Raw genomic sequence first — 10,411 nt, 5'->3', positions numbered from 1 at the left:
TTGAAGGTACTCTCGCAAAAATCGATTCGAGAAGTTAGCAGCTATTTGTTGCGATGTACGCCAAACTTTCGAAATAATCCTTTTGTCTTCAATGAACAATGAAAACGCTAGGAGGTAAATTGACCGAAGACCTACTTAGAAATTTTTTTGGCGTAACAGGTAAGGATCATTTATATCACCTGGAACGTTTGTTACGGGCCAAGAGTTAATATTTGTTTCTATCTCTCACGTAGCTATACATAAGATTTCATTGGTAAGCGTTCTTGACCCGATGACATTATAGAGAGACAGTTTAGAAACTTGCACTAATCGTTCCCAAATTCGGCCGAAGCGCGGAACAGCTAAAAGGTTAAACTTCAATACGATTTTGACTTTCATATGGTGCAATTGGGCCGCAAAATATTTTGACTTTTTCAGGTCGGCAGTGCTAGACTTGAATCTGTTGTTCGAACCAACAAATAATTTTCCGCAGAAATGAATTTGTTGGGTTTTCCATGTTGGTATGGGGTGTTTGTGGATCTTTTCCGTTTGTGCCCCCCAGCTTAGTGGGTGCATATTATTTGCAACCCCCAGACGCACGTGCAATATTTTTACATAATGATTTTTTATGTAAAGACTCGTGCTCTGTAACGGGGGGGGGAGCATAACGTACTGGGGGGCACAAACGGAAAAGATCCGAATTTGCTTAGGACGATTATGATTTTGTTTTATTAAAAATTTTAAAACGATTCCTTTTGTTTCGCTTGTTTTGTTGCTATGAAAAATGTTTTCCAGAAGTCGATCAATTGCGTCAGGTTTTTGAGATGATTATAATTGTGTTTCGCCGGCTTTTGTTCTCGAGTTCGCGCAAAAGTCAACAAGTCCTTGACAATATTACATAGAAAAATTGCTGACCTTTGGGTTCAATGAGCAAAATACATGGTGAAAAGTGCGGTAATTATGTAAAAAAACTGTCATGTGAAAAAATTATGTAAGAAAAGTGCTGAAACTTTGTAATAAATATGCTAAAAAGTGCTAAATATTCGTAAAAAATGCGCTGATAGCCGCTTAAAAAATAGATTTCGGCTACTAATTCTGGCATATATATCAGCTTAATGCGCTGAAGGGGCTGAAATTTTGTATGAAAGATGCTGAAATTTCAGCAGATTTGTTGGCTTATTATGTAAGGTATATTCTCTGAAAAAAAAATTATTCCGCCGGTTTTCAGCACAATTGTTACATAAATTTTGGCAAAACCCTCCACCCAGGGTTTCACAAAATGTTAAAAAGTGACCTCTCATGTGATCTCCAATTGTCACAAATCCTACTCAGTGACCCCTCATGATACGTCTAAAACATAAAAGATGTCAGTTAAAAACCCCTAAGAGGCAAACATCAAAAATCACAACTTGTCAACCACAACCAGTGACTCCCCCTCCTCCCAAGTGAACTCTAAAAGTCACAAAATGTCACCATGAAAGCCCTCAACTGATATCCAAAAATATAAACTTCCCCTCTCAGGTCATCTCAAAAATCAAACATTATCATTCAGAGGGCTCTCAAACGAAAAGCGACATGAGTGACAAAGGGATGACATGAGTGACAAAGGGACAGACTGTCATTAAGTGACATCTCATAAGATCTCAACAAGTCACAAATTGTCACACAGTGATGGCTCAGGTCACGTCTACTAGTCAAAATTTGTTGTTGCCAATGTTATTGCAACTTTCAAGATGATTCAAAAAACCGCCAAAATTGCAACAAAAACTCGACTCTTTTGTCCAACAACGTGGAACTTAGACGTGCTCTTAAATGATTAGACTAGAGATATGTTTGAAAACATAATTTTGGCGACCATCCGCCTTGATGATAAGGACATAAAACCTTCTGAATTAAATTTAATTTTTTTTTTGAAGCAAAGAGGGGGTATGAGCACACCCCAAGACTAATATCCAAGACTACGACAGAGGAAGAGTTTCTTATTGCAGACGAGCCAACCAAAGACGAAAAGTTTTTTTTCAAGGGTTTTCAGACGTCACCCGACCAAGAAGGCCTAACATTTTTTTGGTAACAGACGTCACCAAGAGATGATCGCCCGAGGTTCCAGACGTCACCTTAGAAGTCCTTTCCCCGGTTAGACATATCCAAAAAAACGTGATTTTTTTTGCGACAAAAAATCTCAAACACACAAAAATTGTCCCCCAACGAGCTTTTGGTAGATGGTTTATGAAAGAAATAGCCTTGAGCAACTACAAGTCAGCAATTAACGAAAGCAAAACACAAATTGCCCGAAAAAACGATATAGCGTTTTTTGCATCGGAAAAACTCAAAAACAATTTTCCCAATTTGTCGCAAAAAAATCTACATGAAAGTAAAATTTTTATTTGAATAGAACGCTTCAGTTCGACTTAAAATCAACTTTATTTTGGTTGAACACCTTATGTAAAATTTTTGCTCAAAAAATGAGAAAGTCGCAAAACTGCTTTTTTGAGCGTCAAAAATCAAAAAACCTTTTTCTAACGTTTTAATGAAAACTTTTTATTAAATCCAAAAACCCATTGATTAGCCCCTCTGGGTTCGTTGGAAAGGAAGCTTCAAAATCAATTTATCGATTTTGCAATTTTGTAAAGAAGCAACTCAATTTAGACAAAGTTTGCTTCCTTGACTACAAAAAATCAAAAAACGTTTTTCTAACGTTTCATGGAAAACCTTTTAATAAATCCAAAAAACCCATTGATTAGCCCCCCTGGGTTCATTGGAAAAGAAGCTTCAAAATCAGTTTATCGATTTTGCCATTTTGTAAGGAAGCAACTCAATTTTGACAAAAATTGCTTCTTTGAATAAAAAAATTCAAAAAAGCGTTTTCCTAACGTTTTGAATAAAACATTTAATAGTTCCAATGAAACCCATTGATTAGCCCCATTGGTTTTGTTGGAAAACAAGCTTCAAAATCAGTTGATTGAATATACAAAATTATAAAGAGGCAACTTGAAATTTGCTTCTTTTACTTAAAAAACTCAAAAAACATATTTCTAATCTTTAATTGGAACTTTTCAGTAGATAACAAGAAAGCGTTCGAAATAGCTCCTTCTGTTTGTTTGAAAACAATCTGAAATTTTATTTCATTCCCTTGCAAAACTGCAAAGAAGCAACAGAAAAGTGATAAAATTGTTTCTCTGTTATTTAAAAATCAAAAAACGTTTTTTCTAACGTTTTTTTTTCTTATTAAAAAAAAATCAATCAATTTTCAAAAAAAGATCTATTTTATATACCACCGCAGTTCATTACAAAACAAACTGAATAACTATATAACCATTCTGCAAAACCGAAAAGAACAGACAGAAAATTACTGAAAAGCTTCTGACAAAAAAAAACCTAAAAAGAGGTTTGTGTTTTCTTTGATCTTAATTGCATACTACTAGCCGCGAGCCTAGTTAATGGGGTAGTATGCTTTCCTAAGAAAAACCGACATATACACTTATTTTGTTTTCATTTTGCATACTACTAGCCGCGCTTCTAGTTAATTGAGTAGTATACACTGAAAATACCTTCTCAAGACAAATAAAAAGAGAAGATGAGATATATTTTCTTTTTTTTTTTCAAAAAAAAGGAAATCAAACGCTCTCGAATAATTCCCCACTCAAACTTGCTCACGCATATAGCCCCTTTAAGTTGGAAAATTCAAACGTCTCTTCTTTTTTCTCCGCGGTCTCAGAAGTTGCCGAAAGAAGTCCCTTTTTCCCTTTTGGTCTCAGTAGTCACCAACTGAAGAGGAGTGTGTTTCCTTTGAGTCGCAGTAGTCACCAAAGTAAAGATGAGCAATTCATAGGCGGCAGATATTATCTAGAAACGAATACAAGCAGTTTAATGGTAGCAGTTGTCCCTAACTTCATAAGAATCTCAAAACAGAATTTCTTGGAAAATAGCTTCAAAGTAGACCCAGCTTTTAAGCAACCAGTTTTCTCTGCTTTTCTGTAACTCACGTTGCTTGGTTGCATCGCATTTTAAATTCTAAAAAAAATTTAACTTATTTTGAAGAAGTATCAATATAGATTTAGTTTGTTTGGTTTTAGGTTTTATTTGTTCCTAAAACTCCACACACACAAAAAAAGAAAACACTTCAAAAAAATTTTTCCTGGTACCTTGATTGTAATAAAAGGAGAACTAAGACTTACAGAAGAACCTTTGCGAAGTCATATATGTAAAAAAATTGAAAGCAATTATTTGGTCCTGTTCAAAAAATCAACGGTACACACGCGCGAACGCTTAGTTTTTCCTTTTTTTAAGCATTTAGGATTCCTGTTTTTGTGAAAAATTGCGTCGCTACTTTTGAACAAAAAGAGCTAGGCTGATTAGCCTACATAAACTTAAGAGGTTTTTTAAATTACCAAAAAAGTCGTCGCTCAGTAAATTTTGAGCCATTTTTACATTTACTTTAAATACAACAGAACCATTACGAGTTGACTACAGCCGGTTCATCAAGATGACAAAAGAAAAAAGCCAGAAGTTACAATACGCATTGAACAAGTTCAAAATGACTGAGCTCAACATGAAAAATCAGCTTGATCTCTTACAGACATCCGTTGAGCAGAGAAAAAGCTTCCGCACTCTTTCTTTGTTGATCAACAAAATCAAGGAGAGCGTTGAAGAGCTGAAGACAAACCTTGGCAGCATCATGATGGAAAAAGTAAGCTCCAGTAGCATAAACTCAGTCATGAAACGTCAATCGAACTTGATCTCTCGTCTAGAAAATTTGGAACTAGGAGTCAACAGTCTCGACGATGATGGTCAATTGAGTCAATCATCAACTCGAGTGCGCAATGACATCAGCTGCGTCTCACAGTCCTCAAAAAGACAGCTCGAGTCGCACCGATTGACGCCGGTTTCACAAAACTCAGAGCAAAACAACATGACAGTAGAGAACCCTGCCAGCGATGTCTCCCCTCCAGTGCCCCCAAGACCGGCGAAACCATCGTTTTTCCTTCCGCAAGGATAAAATAAACCCAAGCTTCTCTCCAAATTCCTTCAGAGCAACAGACCATTTGCGCAGGACACTAGAGAATTGACTGAAGAATCAGTTAAAAATTTTACGACAGTTGAACACATAAATCAATCAATGTGGTTGTTAGCAGCCCCAACACCAGCATCAACCCTATTATCCAGAGCAAACATTCAGGGCAGATTTGTCTTGAGTAATCCTCAATGCCCATAACACAACGTTGTTCTCAGAGAGCAAGAAAACACTTTTAACCAGTTTGCTTCACTTCAACAACCCAACTTTCCAGTGAATCAAACTGCAGTTATTTTTCCTGTTGAATCTATTGATAACCAGCAGGAATTAATTCACTCATCAATTGGAGAATTGAACCAGTTCTCTAGTTCAAAGTTGATTATATAGCCCGATATGCCAATGAATCAACCAGCAAGTGCCACAGTTAGACCAAAAGAAAAGTCGTCTGTTCCCTTAAATAACAAAAGAGAAGATCAAAGCATACAACGTCTTGCATTAGATTTACAAAACTCACTTCAACATAACTGCTCAGTTAACAAAACCAATACATACCAAACATCTAGTTCATGCAATTTAAATGAGCAAATGCTTCAGCGTCAATTTCATTAAGAGAAAGGAATAAATAGAGTGACAAATGAGACCACGCCAAATCATATTGTTACGAAGACATTCGTGATAATCCCCTACATTTTGACAACAATCAAAGTGCAACTAATCAAACCGTTTCAAACATTCAATTTTCAGTTGTTCCAATAAGTGAAAACCAGAACAATGGAAAATTGTCGTCAGCAATGTCGTTACCAACAATAGCGCAAACAAACGTTTCCCACCAATTTCAGAACCTACAGTACCCAACTGGATTCCATGTTAGCAATCGAAATCAAACGGAAGAACCAAACGATGGAATTGTTTTCCCCCCAATACAACACTCAACAACCAAGGTACCAACCTTGTTTGCTGTACATCATCTCAGCCACCTAATTTTCCGCTTACTCCGGAAAATCCATTTACAAACTACCAAACAGCCATTCATCCCCCCATTACTCAACATATTAGCCAACCAAAGTTTTCGGGAAATTCGAAGCAAATAATAAATTGATCTTTTTTTGGAAAACAACTGTTTCAGCCAGGAACTGAAATACAAACAGAAACAATCCCTTTTGAAAACAATTTTAATTTACAAAACACAAACAAAAGTTCCATTAAACTTCCACCAATAACAATATCAAATTTCAATGGTAACCGACTGAAAAACCACGAGTGGATAAACAATTTTTTCAACCTAGTTCACAATAATACTAGCCTTACGGATACACACCATATAACATACTTACAGAACTCGGTCCTAGGAAAAGCCAAAGAAAAAATTCAAGCCTACTCGTGTGACCCAGCTTACTACGCGATTGCTTTGAAAGAGCTCATGGATCACTTTGGAGATTCCAGCATTGTTGTGAATGCTTTCATCAATCAACTGGAAGCCTGGCGTCCGAACAATGACTACAAAAAACAGAGTTTCGTATCTTTTGCTTCTTTTCTCAAACGATTAGTGCAAGCTTTTGAATATTTAGGCTTCAAAGCCGACTTGCAAAGTTCAACAATGATGGAAAAGGCAAAAGAAAAAATTCCAAATAATATACTGATAAAATGGACAGAGTATACAATAACATCAATTGGAAATCAACCAACCGTCTCTGATTTTCAGAAGTGGCTTGAAGAAAAGGCCCAAGTATACGACAAAATCAACAGAGAAAATGTTTATAAGCCGTTTAATAATTGGAACACTTTCGGTCAAAACAGTAATAGCATTAGCAGAATTAACAACAACAATGATAATAGGAACAGCAAAGCTATGAATCAATTTCCTAATAATTCACAAAACAATTGGAAACCGAATTCATTGCACTCAAGTCGCCCTGCAAACCAGCATGGTCAACCACCCTTTCCTCTGCGTAAAGATGCTGATCAGTCAAACAAGTCTTGCGAGAAATGCAAAGAAGTCACATACTCGCAACATACCCTGAATACCAGAAATCGGCGCCAGACCAAAGGTATGACATTGTGAGCAAGAACAATCTTTGCTCGAACTGTTTAAGCAACAAACATTTTAAGCAGTCATGCCTGTCCACTAAACGATGCCAAACATGTAAAGGATTTCACCACACAACTTTGCATGATCCTTCGAAACAAGTTAAGCGGCCCACCGCTGCCTTCTCAACAAGCAATCCCAATCAGCCGACACAAAATCTAGCAAGCCCCCAAACACAGCCATCCTTCCAACAACAAAACCAAAACAAAAGTAGTGACACTGGCAGCAGTACAAAGAGCCAGCAGACAAGATACGGTCAATCGATTTCTGGTAAAAGACAATCACAGCAACAAAATATTCAAAGCGCCCGTTTGAATGCTTCGAATCCGACCCAAAACTTCAGTATCAACCAAAATACAATTCCTCCTCCTGAATGGTATGAACAACTACAAATAATACCAGCTTCATTTGTAAACGGAAGTAAAGTGTTTGATACCTACGCCTTGATTGACACCGGAAGCCAGTTCACCTTCCTGCTGGATAAAGTTACTAGCTTTCTTGAGCTTCCCTGCGAAGCACAAGCATCAACAACTCTGCAGTACCTAAACACTGAACATGAAATGCCACTGTCCAAATTTAGTGAAACAGTGACAGTAACGCCTTATGACAAAATCAATCAACACTTCAGCATTGCAAGAGCACACAATGTCTCAATGTATCACCCGCTAACCTTCTTGAACTCAATCAATAATGCGACACCTTCAAGGAACTTAGTCACCTTTATTTCTCTGACATAGCCAACGGTGCAATAGGCGCCCTTCGTGGTGTCAATACGTTTGCCTTCACATATCAAGTCGACGTAATCCAAGGTAGCAAAAAGCGTCCATTCGGCCTAAAAACAAAGCTTGGTTGGACTCTCGCTGGAGAGTACGAGCTATCTCCTAAAACAATGAACGCAAACAAGCCCCATCGCCAACCATTCATTTACCATGTCTGCCGGAAAGGCATTGAAGAAGAACCATTGGACAAATTGGTTCAAAGATTCTGAAAAATAGAAGCTGAAGGTACATTACCCAAACAGAATGAAGACAGCTCATTAGACCAATTAGCAGCGCAAACAATGGAAATCTCAATCTGTCACAACGGACATCAAGATATCAGATTTGTTTTCTTTGGAACCCTGTAAAGAAACTCCAGAATAACTATTTCTCAGCAGTCAGTCAACTAAAAAGTCTACAAAAACGACTACAAAACGATCCCGGTCTCAATCAGAAGTACAACCAGACACTCCAAACAGACTAGGATAAAAAATTTTGTCAAGCCAGTCGAAATGCAAGCACCACCCCCAGAGTCAATATGGTATTTACCTCATCATCCAGTCACTAATCCAAACAAAGCCGGAAAAGTGCGAAGAGTTGCCAACGCAGCATCAAAACTCCGCGGTGAATCACTGAACTCAAATCTTCTAACTGGTCCTGATTTGCTAAATAACTTAGTTGGAGTGCTGTTGAGATTCAGAGAGCACCCGGTTGCTGTTTTGTCAGACATCTAAAGAATGTTTATGCAAATTGCCGTGCGACAAAAAGACCAGTCTGCTCCTCGTTTCCTTTGGATGATAGACAACTCTATTCGACAATTCCAATTCATTAGATTAATCTTTGGCGCAACATGTTCACCATTTTGCCCAATTTATGTGCTCAATGAATGTGCACAAGACAACAAAAGTGAATTTCCAGCCACCTTGAACGCTATTAAACACCACTTTTAATTGGATGACTACATCCAGTTCCTGCCAACAATTTCAGAAGCCAAAGAAGTCATATTACAGACAACAAGATGCCTGAAAAATGGTGGCTTCAGGTTGACAAAATTTGTTTCGAACGAACCAGATGTACTCGCTGAAATCTCTTCCGACGACAAAGACGAAACAAAAGGGATCATAAGAGTCCTTGGTCAAAAATGGAACAAACAACAGACGATTTTGTCATGTTTCCCCTACAACAATTTCCCAAAGATGCAACATTTTATACACAAAGAAAAGTATTCAGTTTGGTATATTCAACCTTCGATCCCTTCGGTCTGCTGTCTCCTCTGACAATTAGATTAAAAATGGTTTTGCAGCAGATTTGAAAACTTTGAAGAAAATGGGATGATTTGATACCACAAGAACTACACAATGCCCTCCAGAAAGTCCTAAACAGCTCTTTTGCCATGCCCGAAATCCGAATACCAAGAACTGTTCACAATTTCAGTAAAACCACCAGCAGCCAACTTCATATATTTGTGGATGCCTCAATGGCAGCTATGGCAGCCGTTGCTTACCTCTGCACAACTAGTAGTCAAGCCAATCCGCCACAAGTGTGTTTTCTCATGGGAAAGTGCAAAGTCGCTCCCATTAAGCAAATGAGCGTGCCAAAAATGGAACTAGAAGCCGCTGTTATAGAAGTGCGCTTCTACAACTGATCCAAAGAGAAATGGCGAGGACAATTGACCAAAATTTCTCTGGTCCGACAGTCAAGTAGTTTTGGACTGGATAGCCTCAAATAAGAAGCAAAACGTTTTTGTTTCAAACAGATTGCAAGAATTTCATAAAAGTTCTTTACCCAGCAATGGCATCACATCTCAACTTATCTCAAACCCGCCGATCAAGGAACTCACGGTCTTGAGACAAACGAAATTCAGCAAAAATGGTTAGATCCACCCCAATTTCTTTGCGAAAACGAGTCGACTTGGAATGAGATAAACAAACCACGCGCAACATGTGCGGCAGTCACGAGAAGTTCCAAGACAATTAAACCTATAGTCGATCGGAGTAAATTTTCAACATGGAACAAACTTCTTCTTACAGTTAAAACAGTTTTCAACCTAATTCGTCGTGCAAAGAAAATGCGAACGAACTATCACCAATACACAACTGAAGACATTCAATTATCAAGAAATTATCTCCTGAAATTATCTCAGAACAGATTTTTCCGTTCGACCGTTAATTCCTTACAACGTGGAATCAAACTAGATTCTAAGTGCAAAATACGATGATTAAATCCGTTGTTGGATTAGGACGGATTACTGAGATCTTGTGGTCGATTGCAGTATGCACCAACACAAATGGATTTGGAAAAACGTCCAATAATTTTGCACGCCAAGATCAAAATTGTTCGTTTGTACTTGGAACATGCCCATCAAATATGTATTCACCAGTCCACAGAACCAACAAAAGCATTCATTCAACAACGTTACCATGTGATTGGCCTTGGGAAAGCGTTAGCAAGCGTACGGTTTCATTGTTTCTTATGTCAACGCTTTGACACGAAAAACATTCAACCAACTATGGCATCATTACTAGTTTTCGTTTTCCAACAGCAAAAACACAGTTGCCTTTTGCTAATTCTGGTGTA

The sequence above is a fragment of the Convolutriloba macropyga genome, chromosome 15, assembly GCF_964194025.1.
Source record: "Convolutriloba macropyga chromosome 15, txConMacr16.3, whole genome shotgun sequence".
In the NCBI taxonomy this organism is placed as follows: domain Eukaryota; kingdom Metazoa; phylum Xenacoelomorpha; order Acoela; family Convolutidae; genus Convolutriloba; species Convolutriloba macropyga.
The sequence above is the reverse complement of the archived record's forward strand: the minus strand, read 5'-3'. Positions refer to the sequence as shown.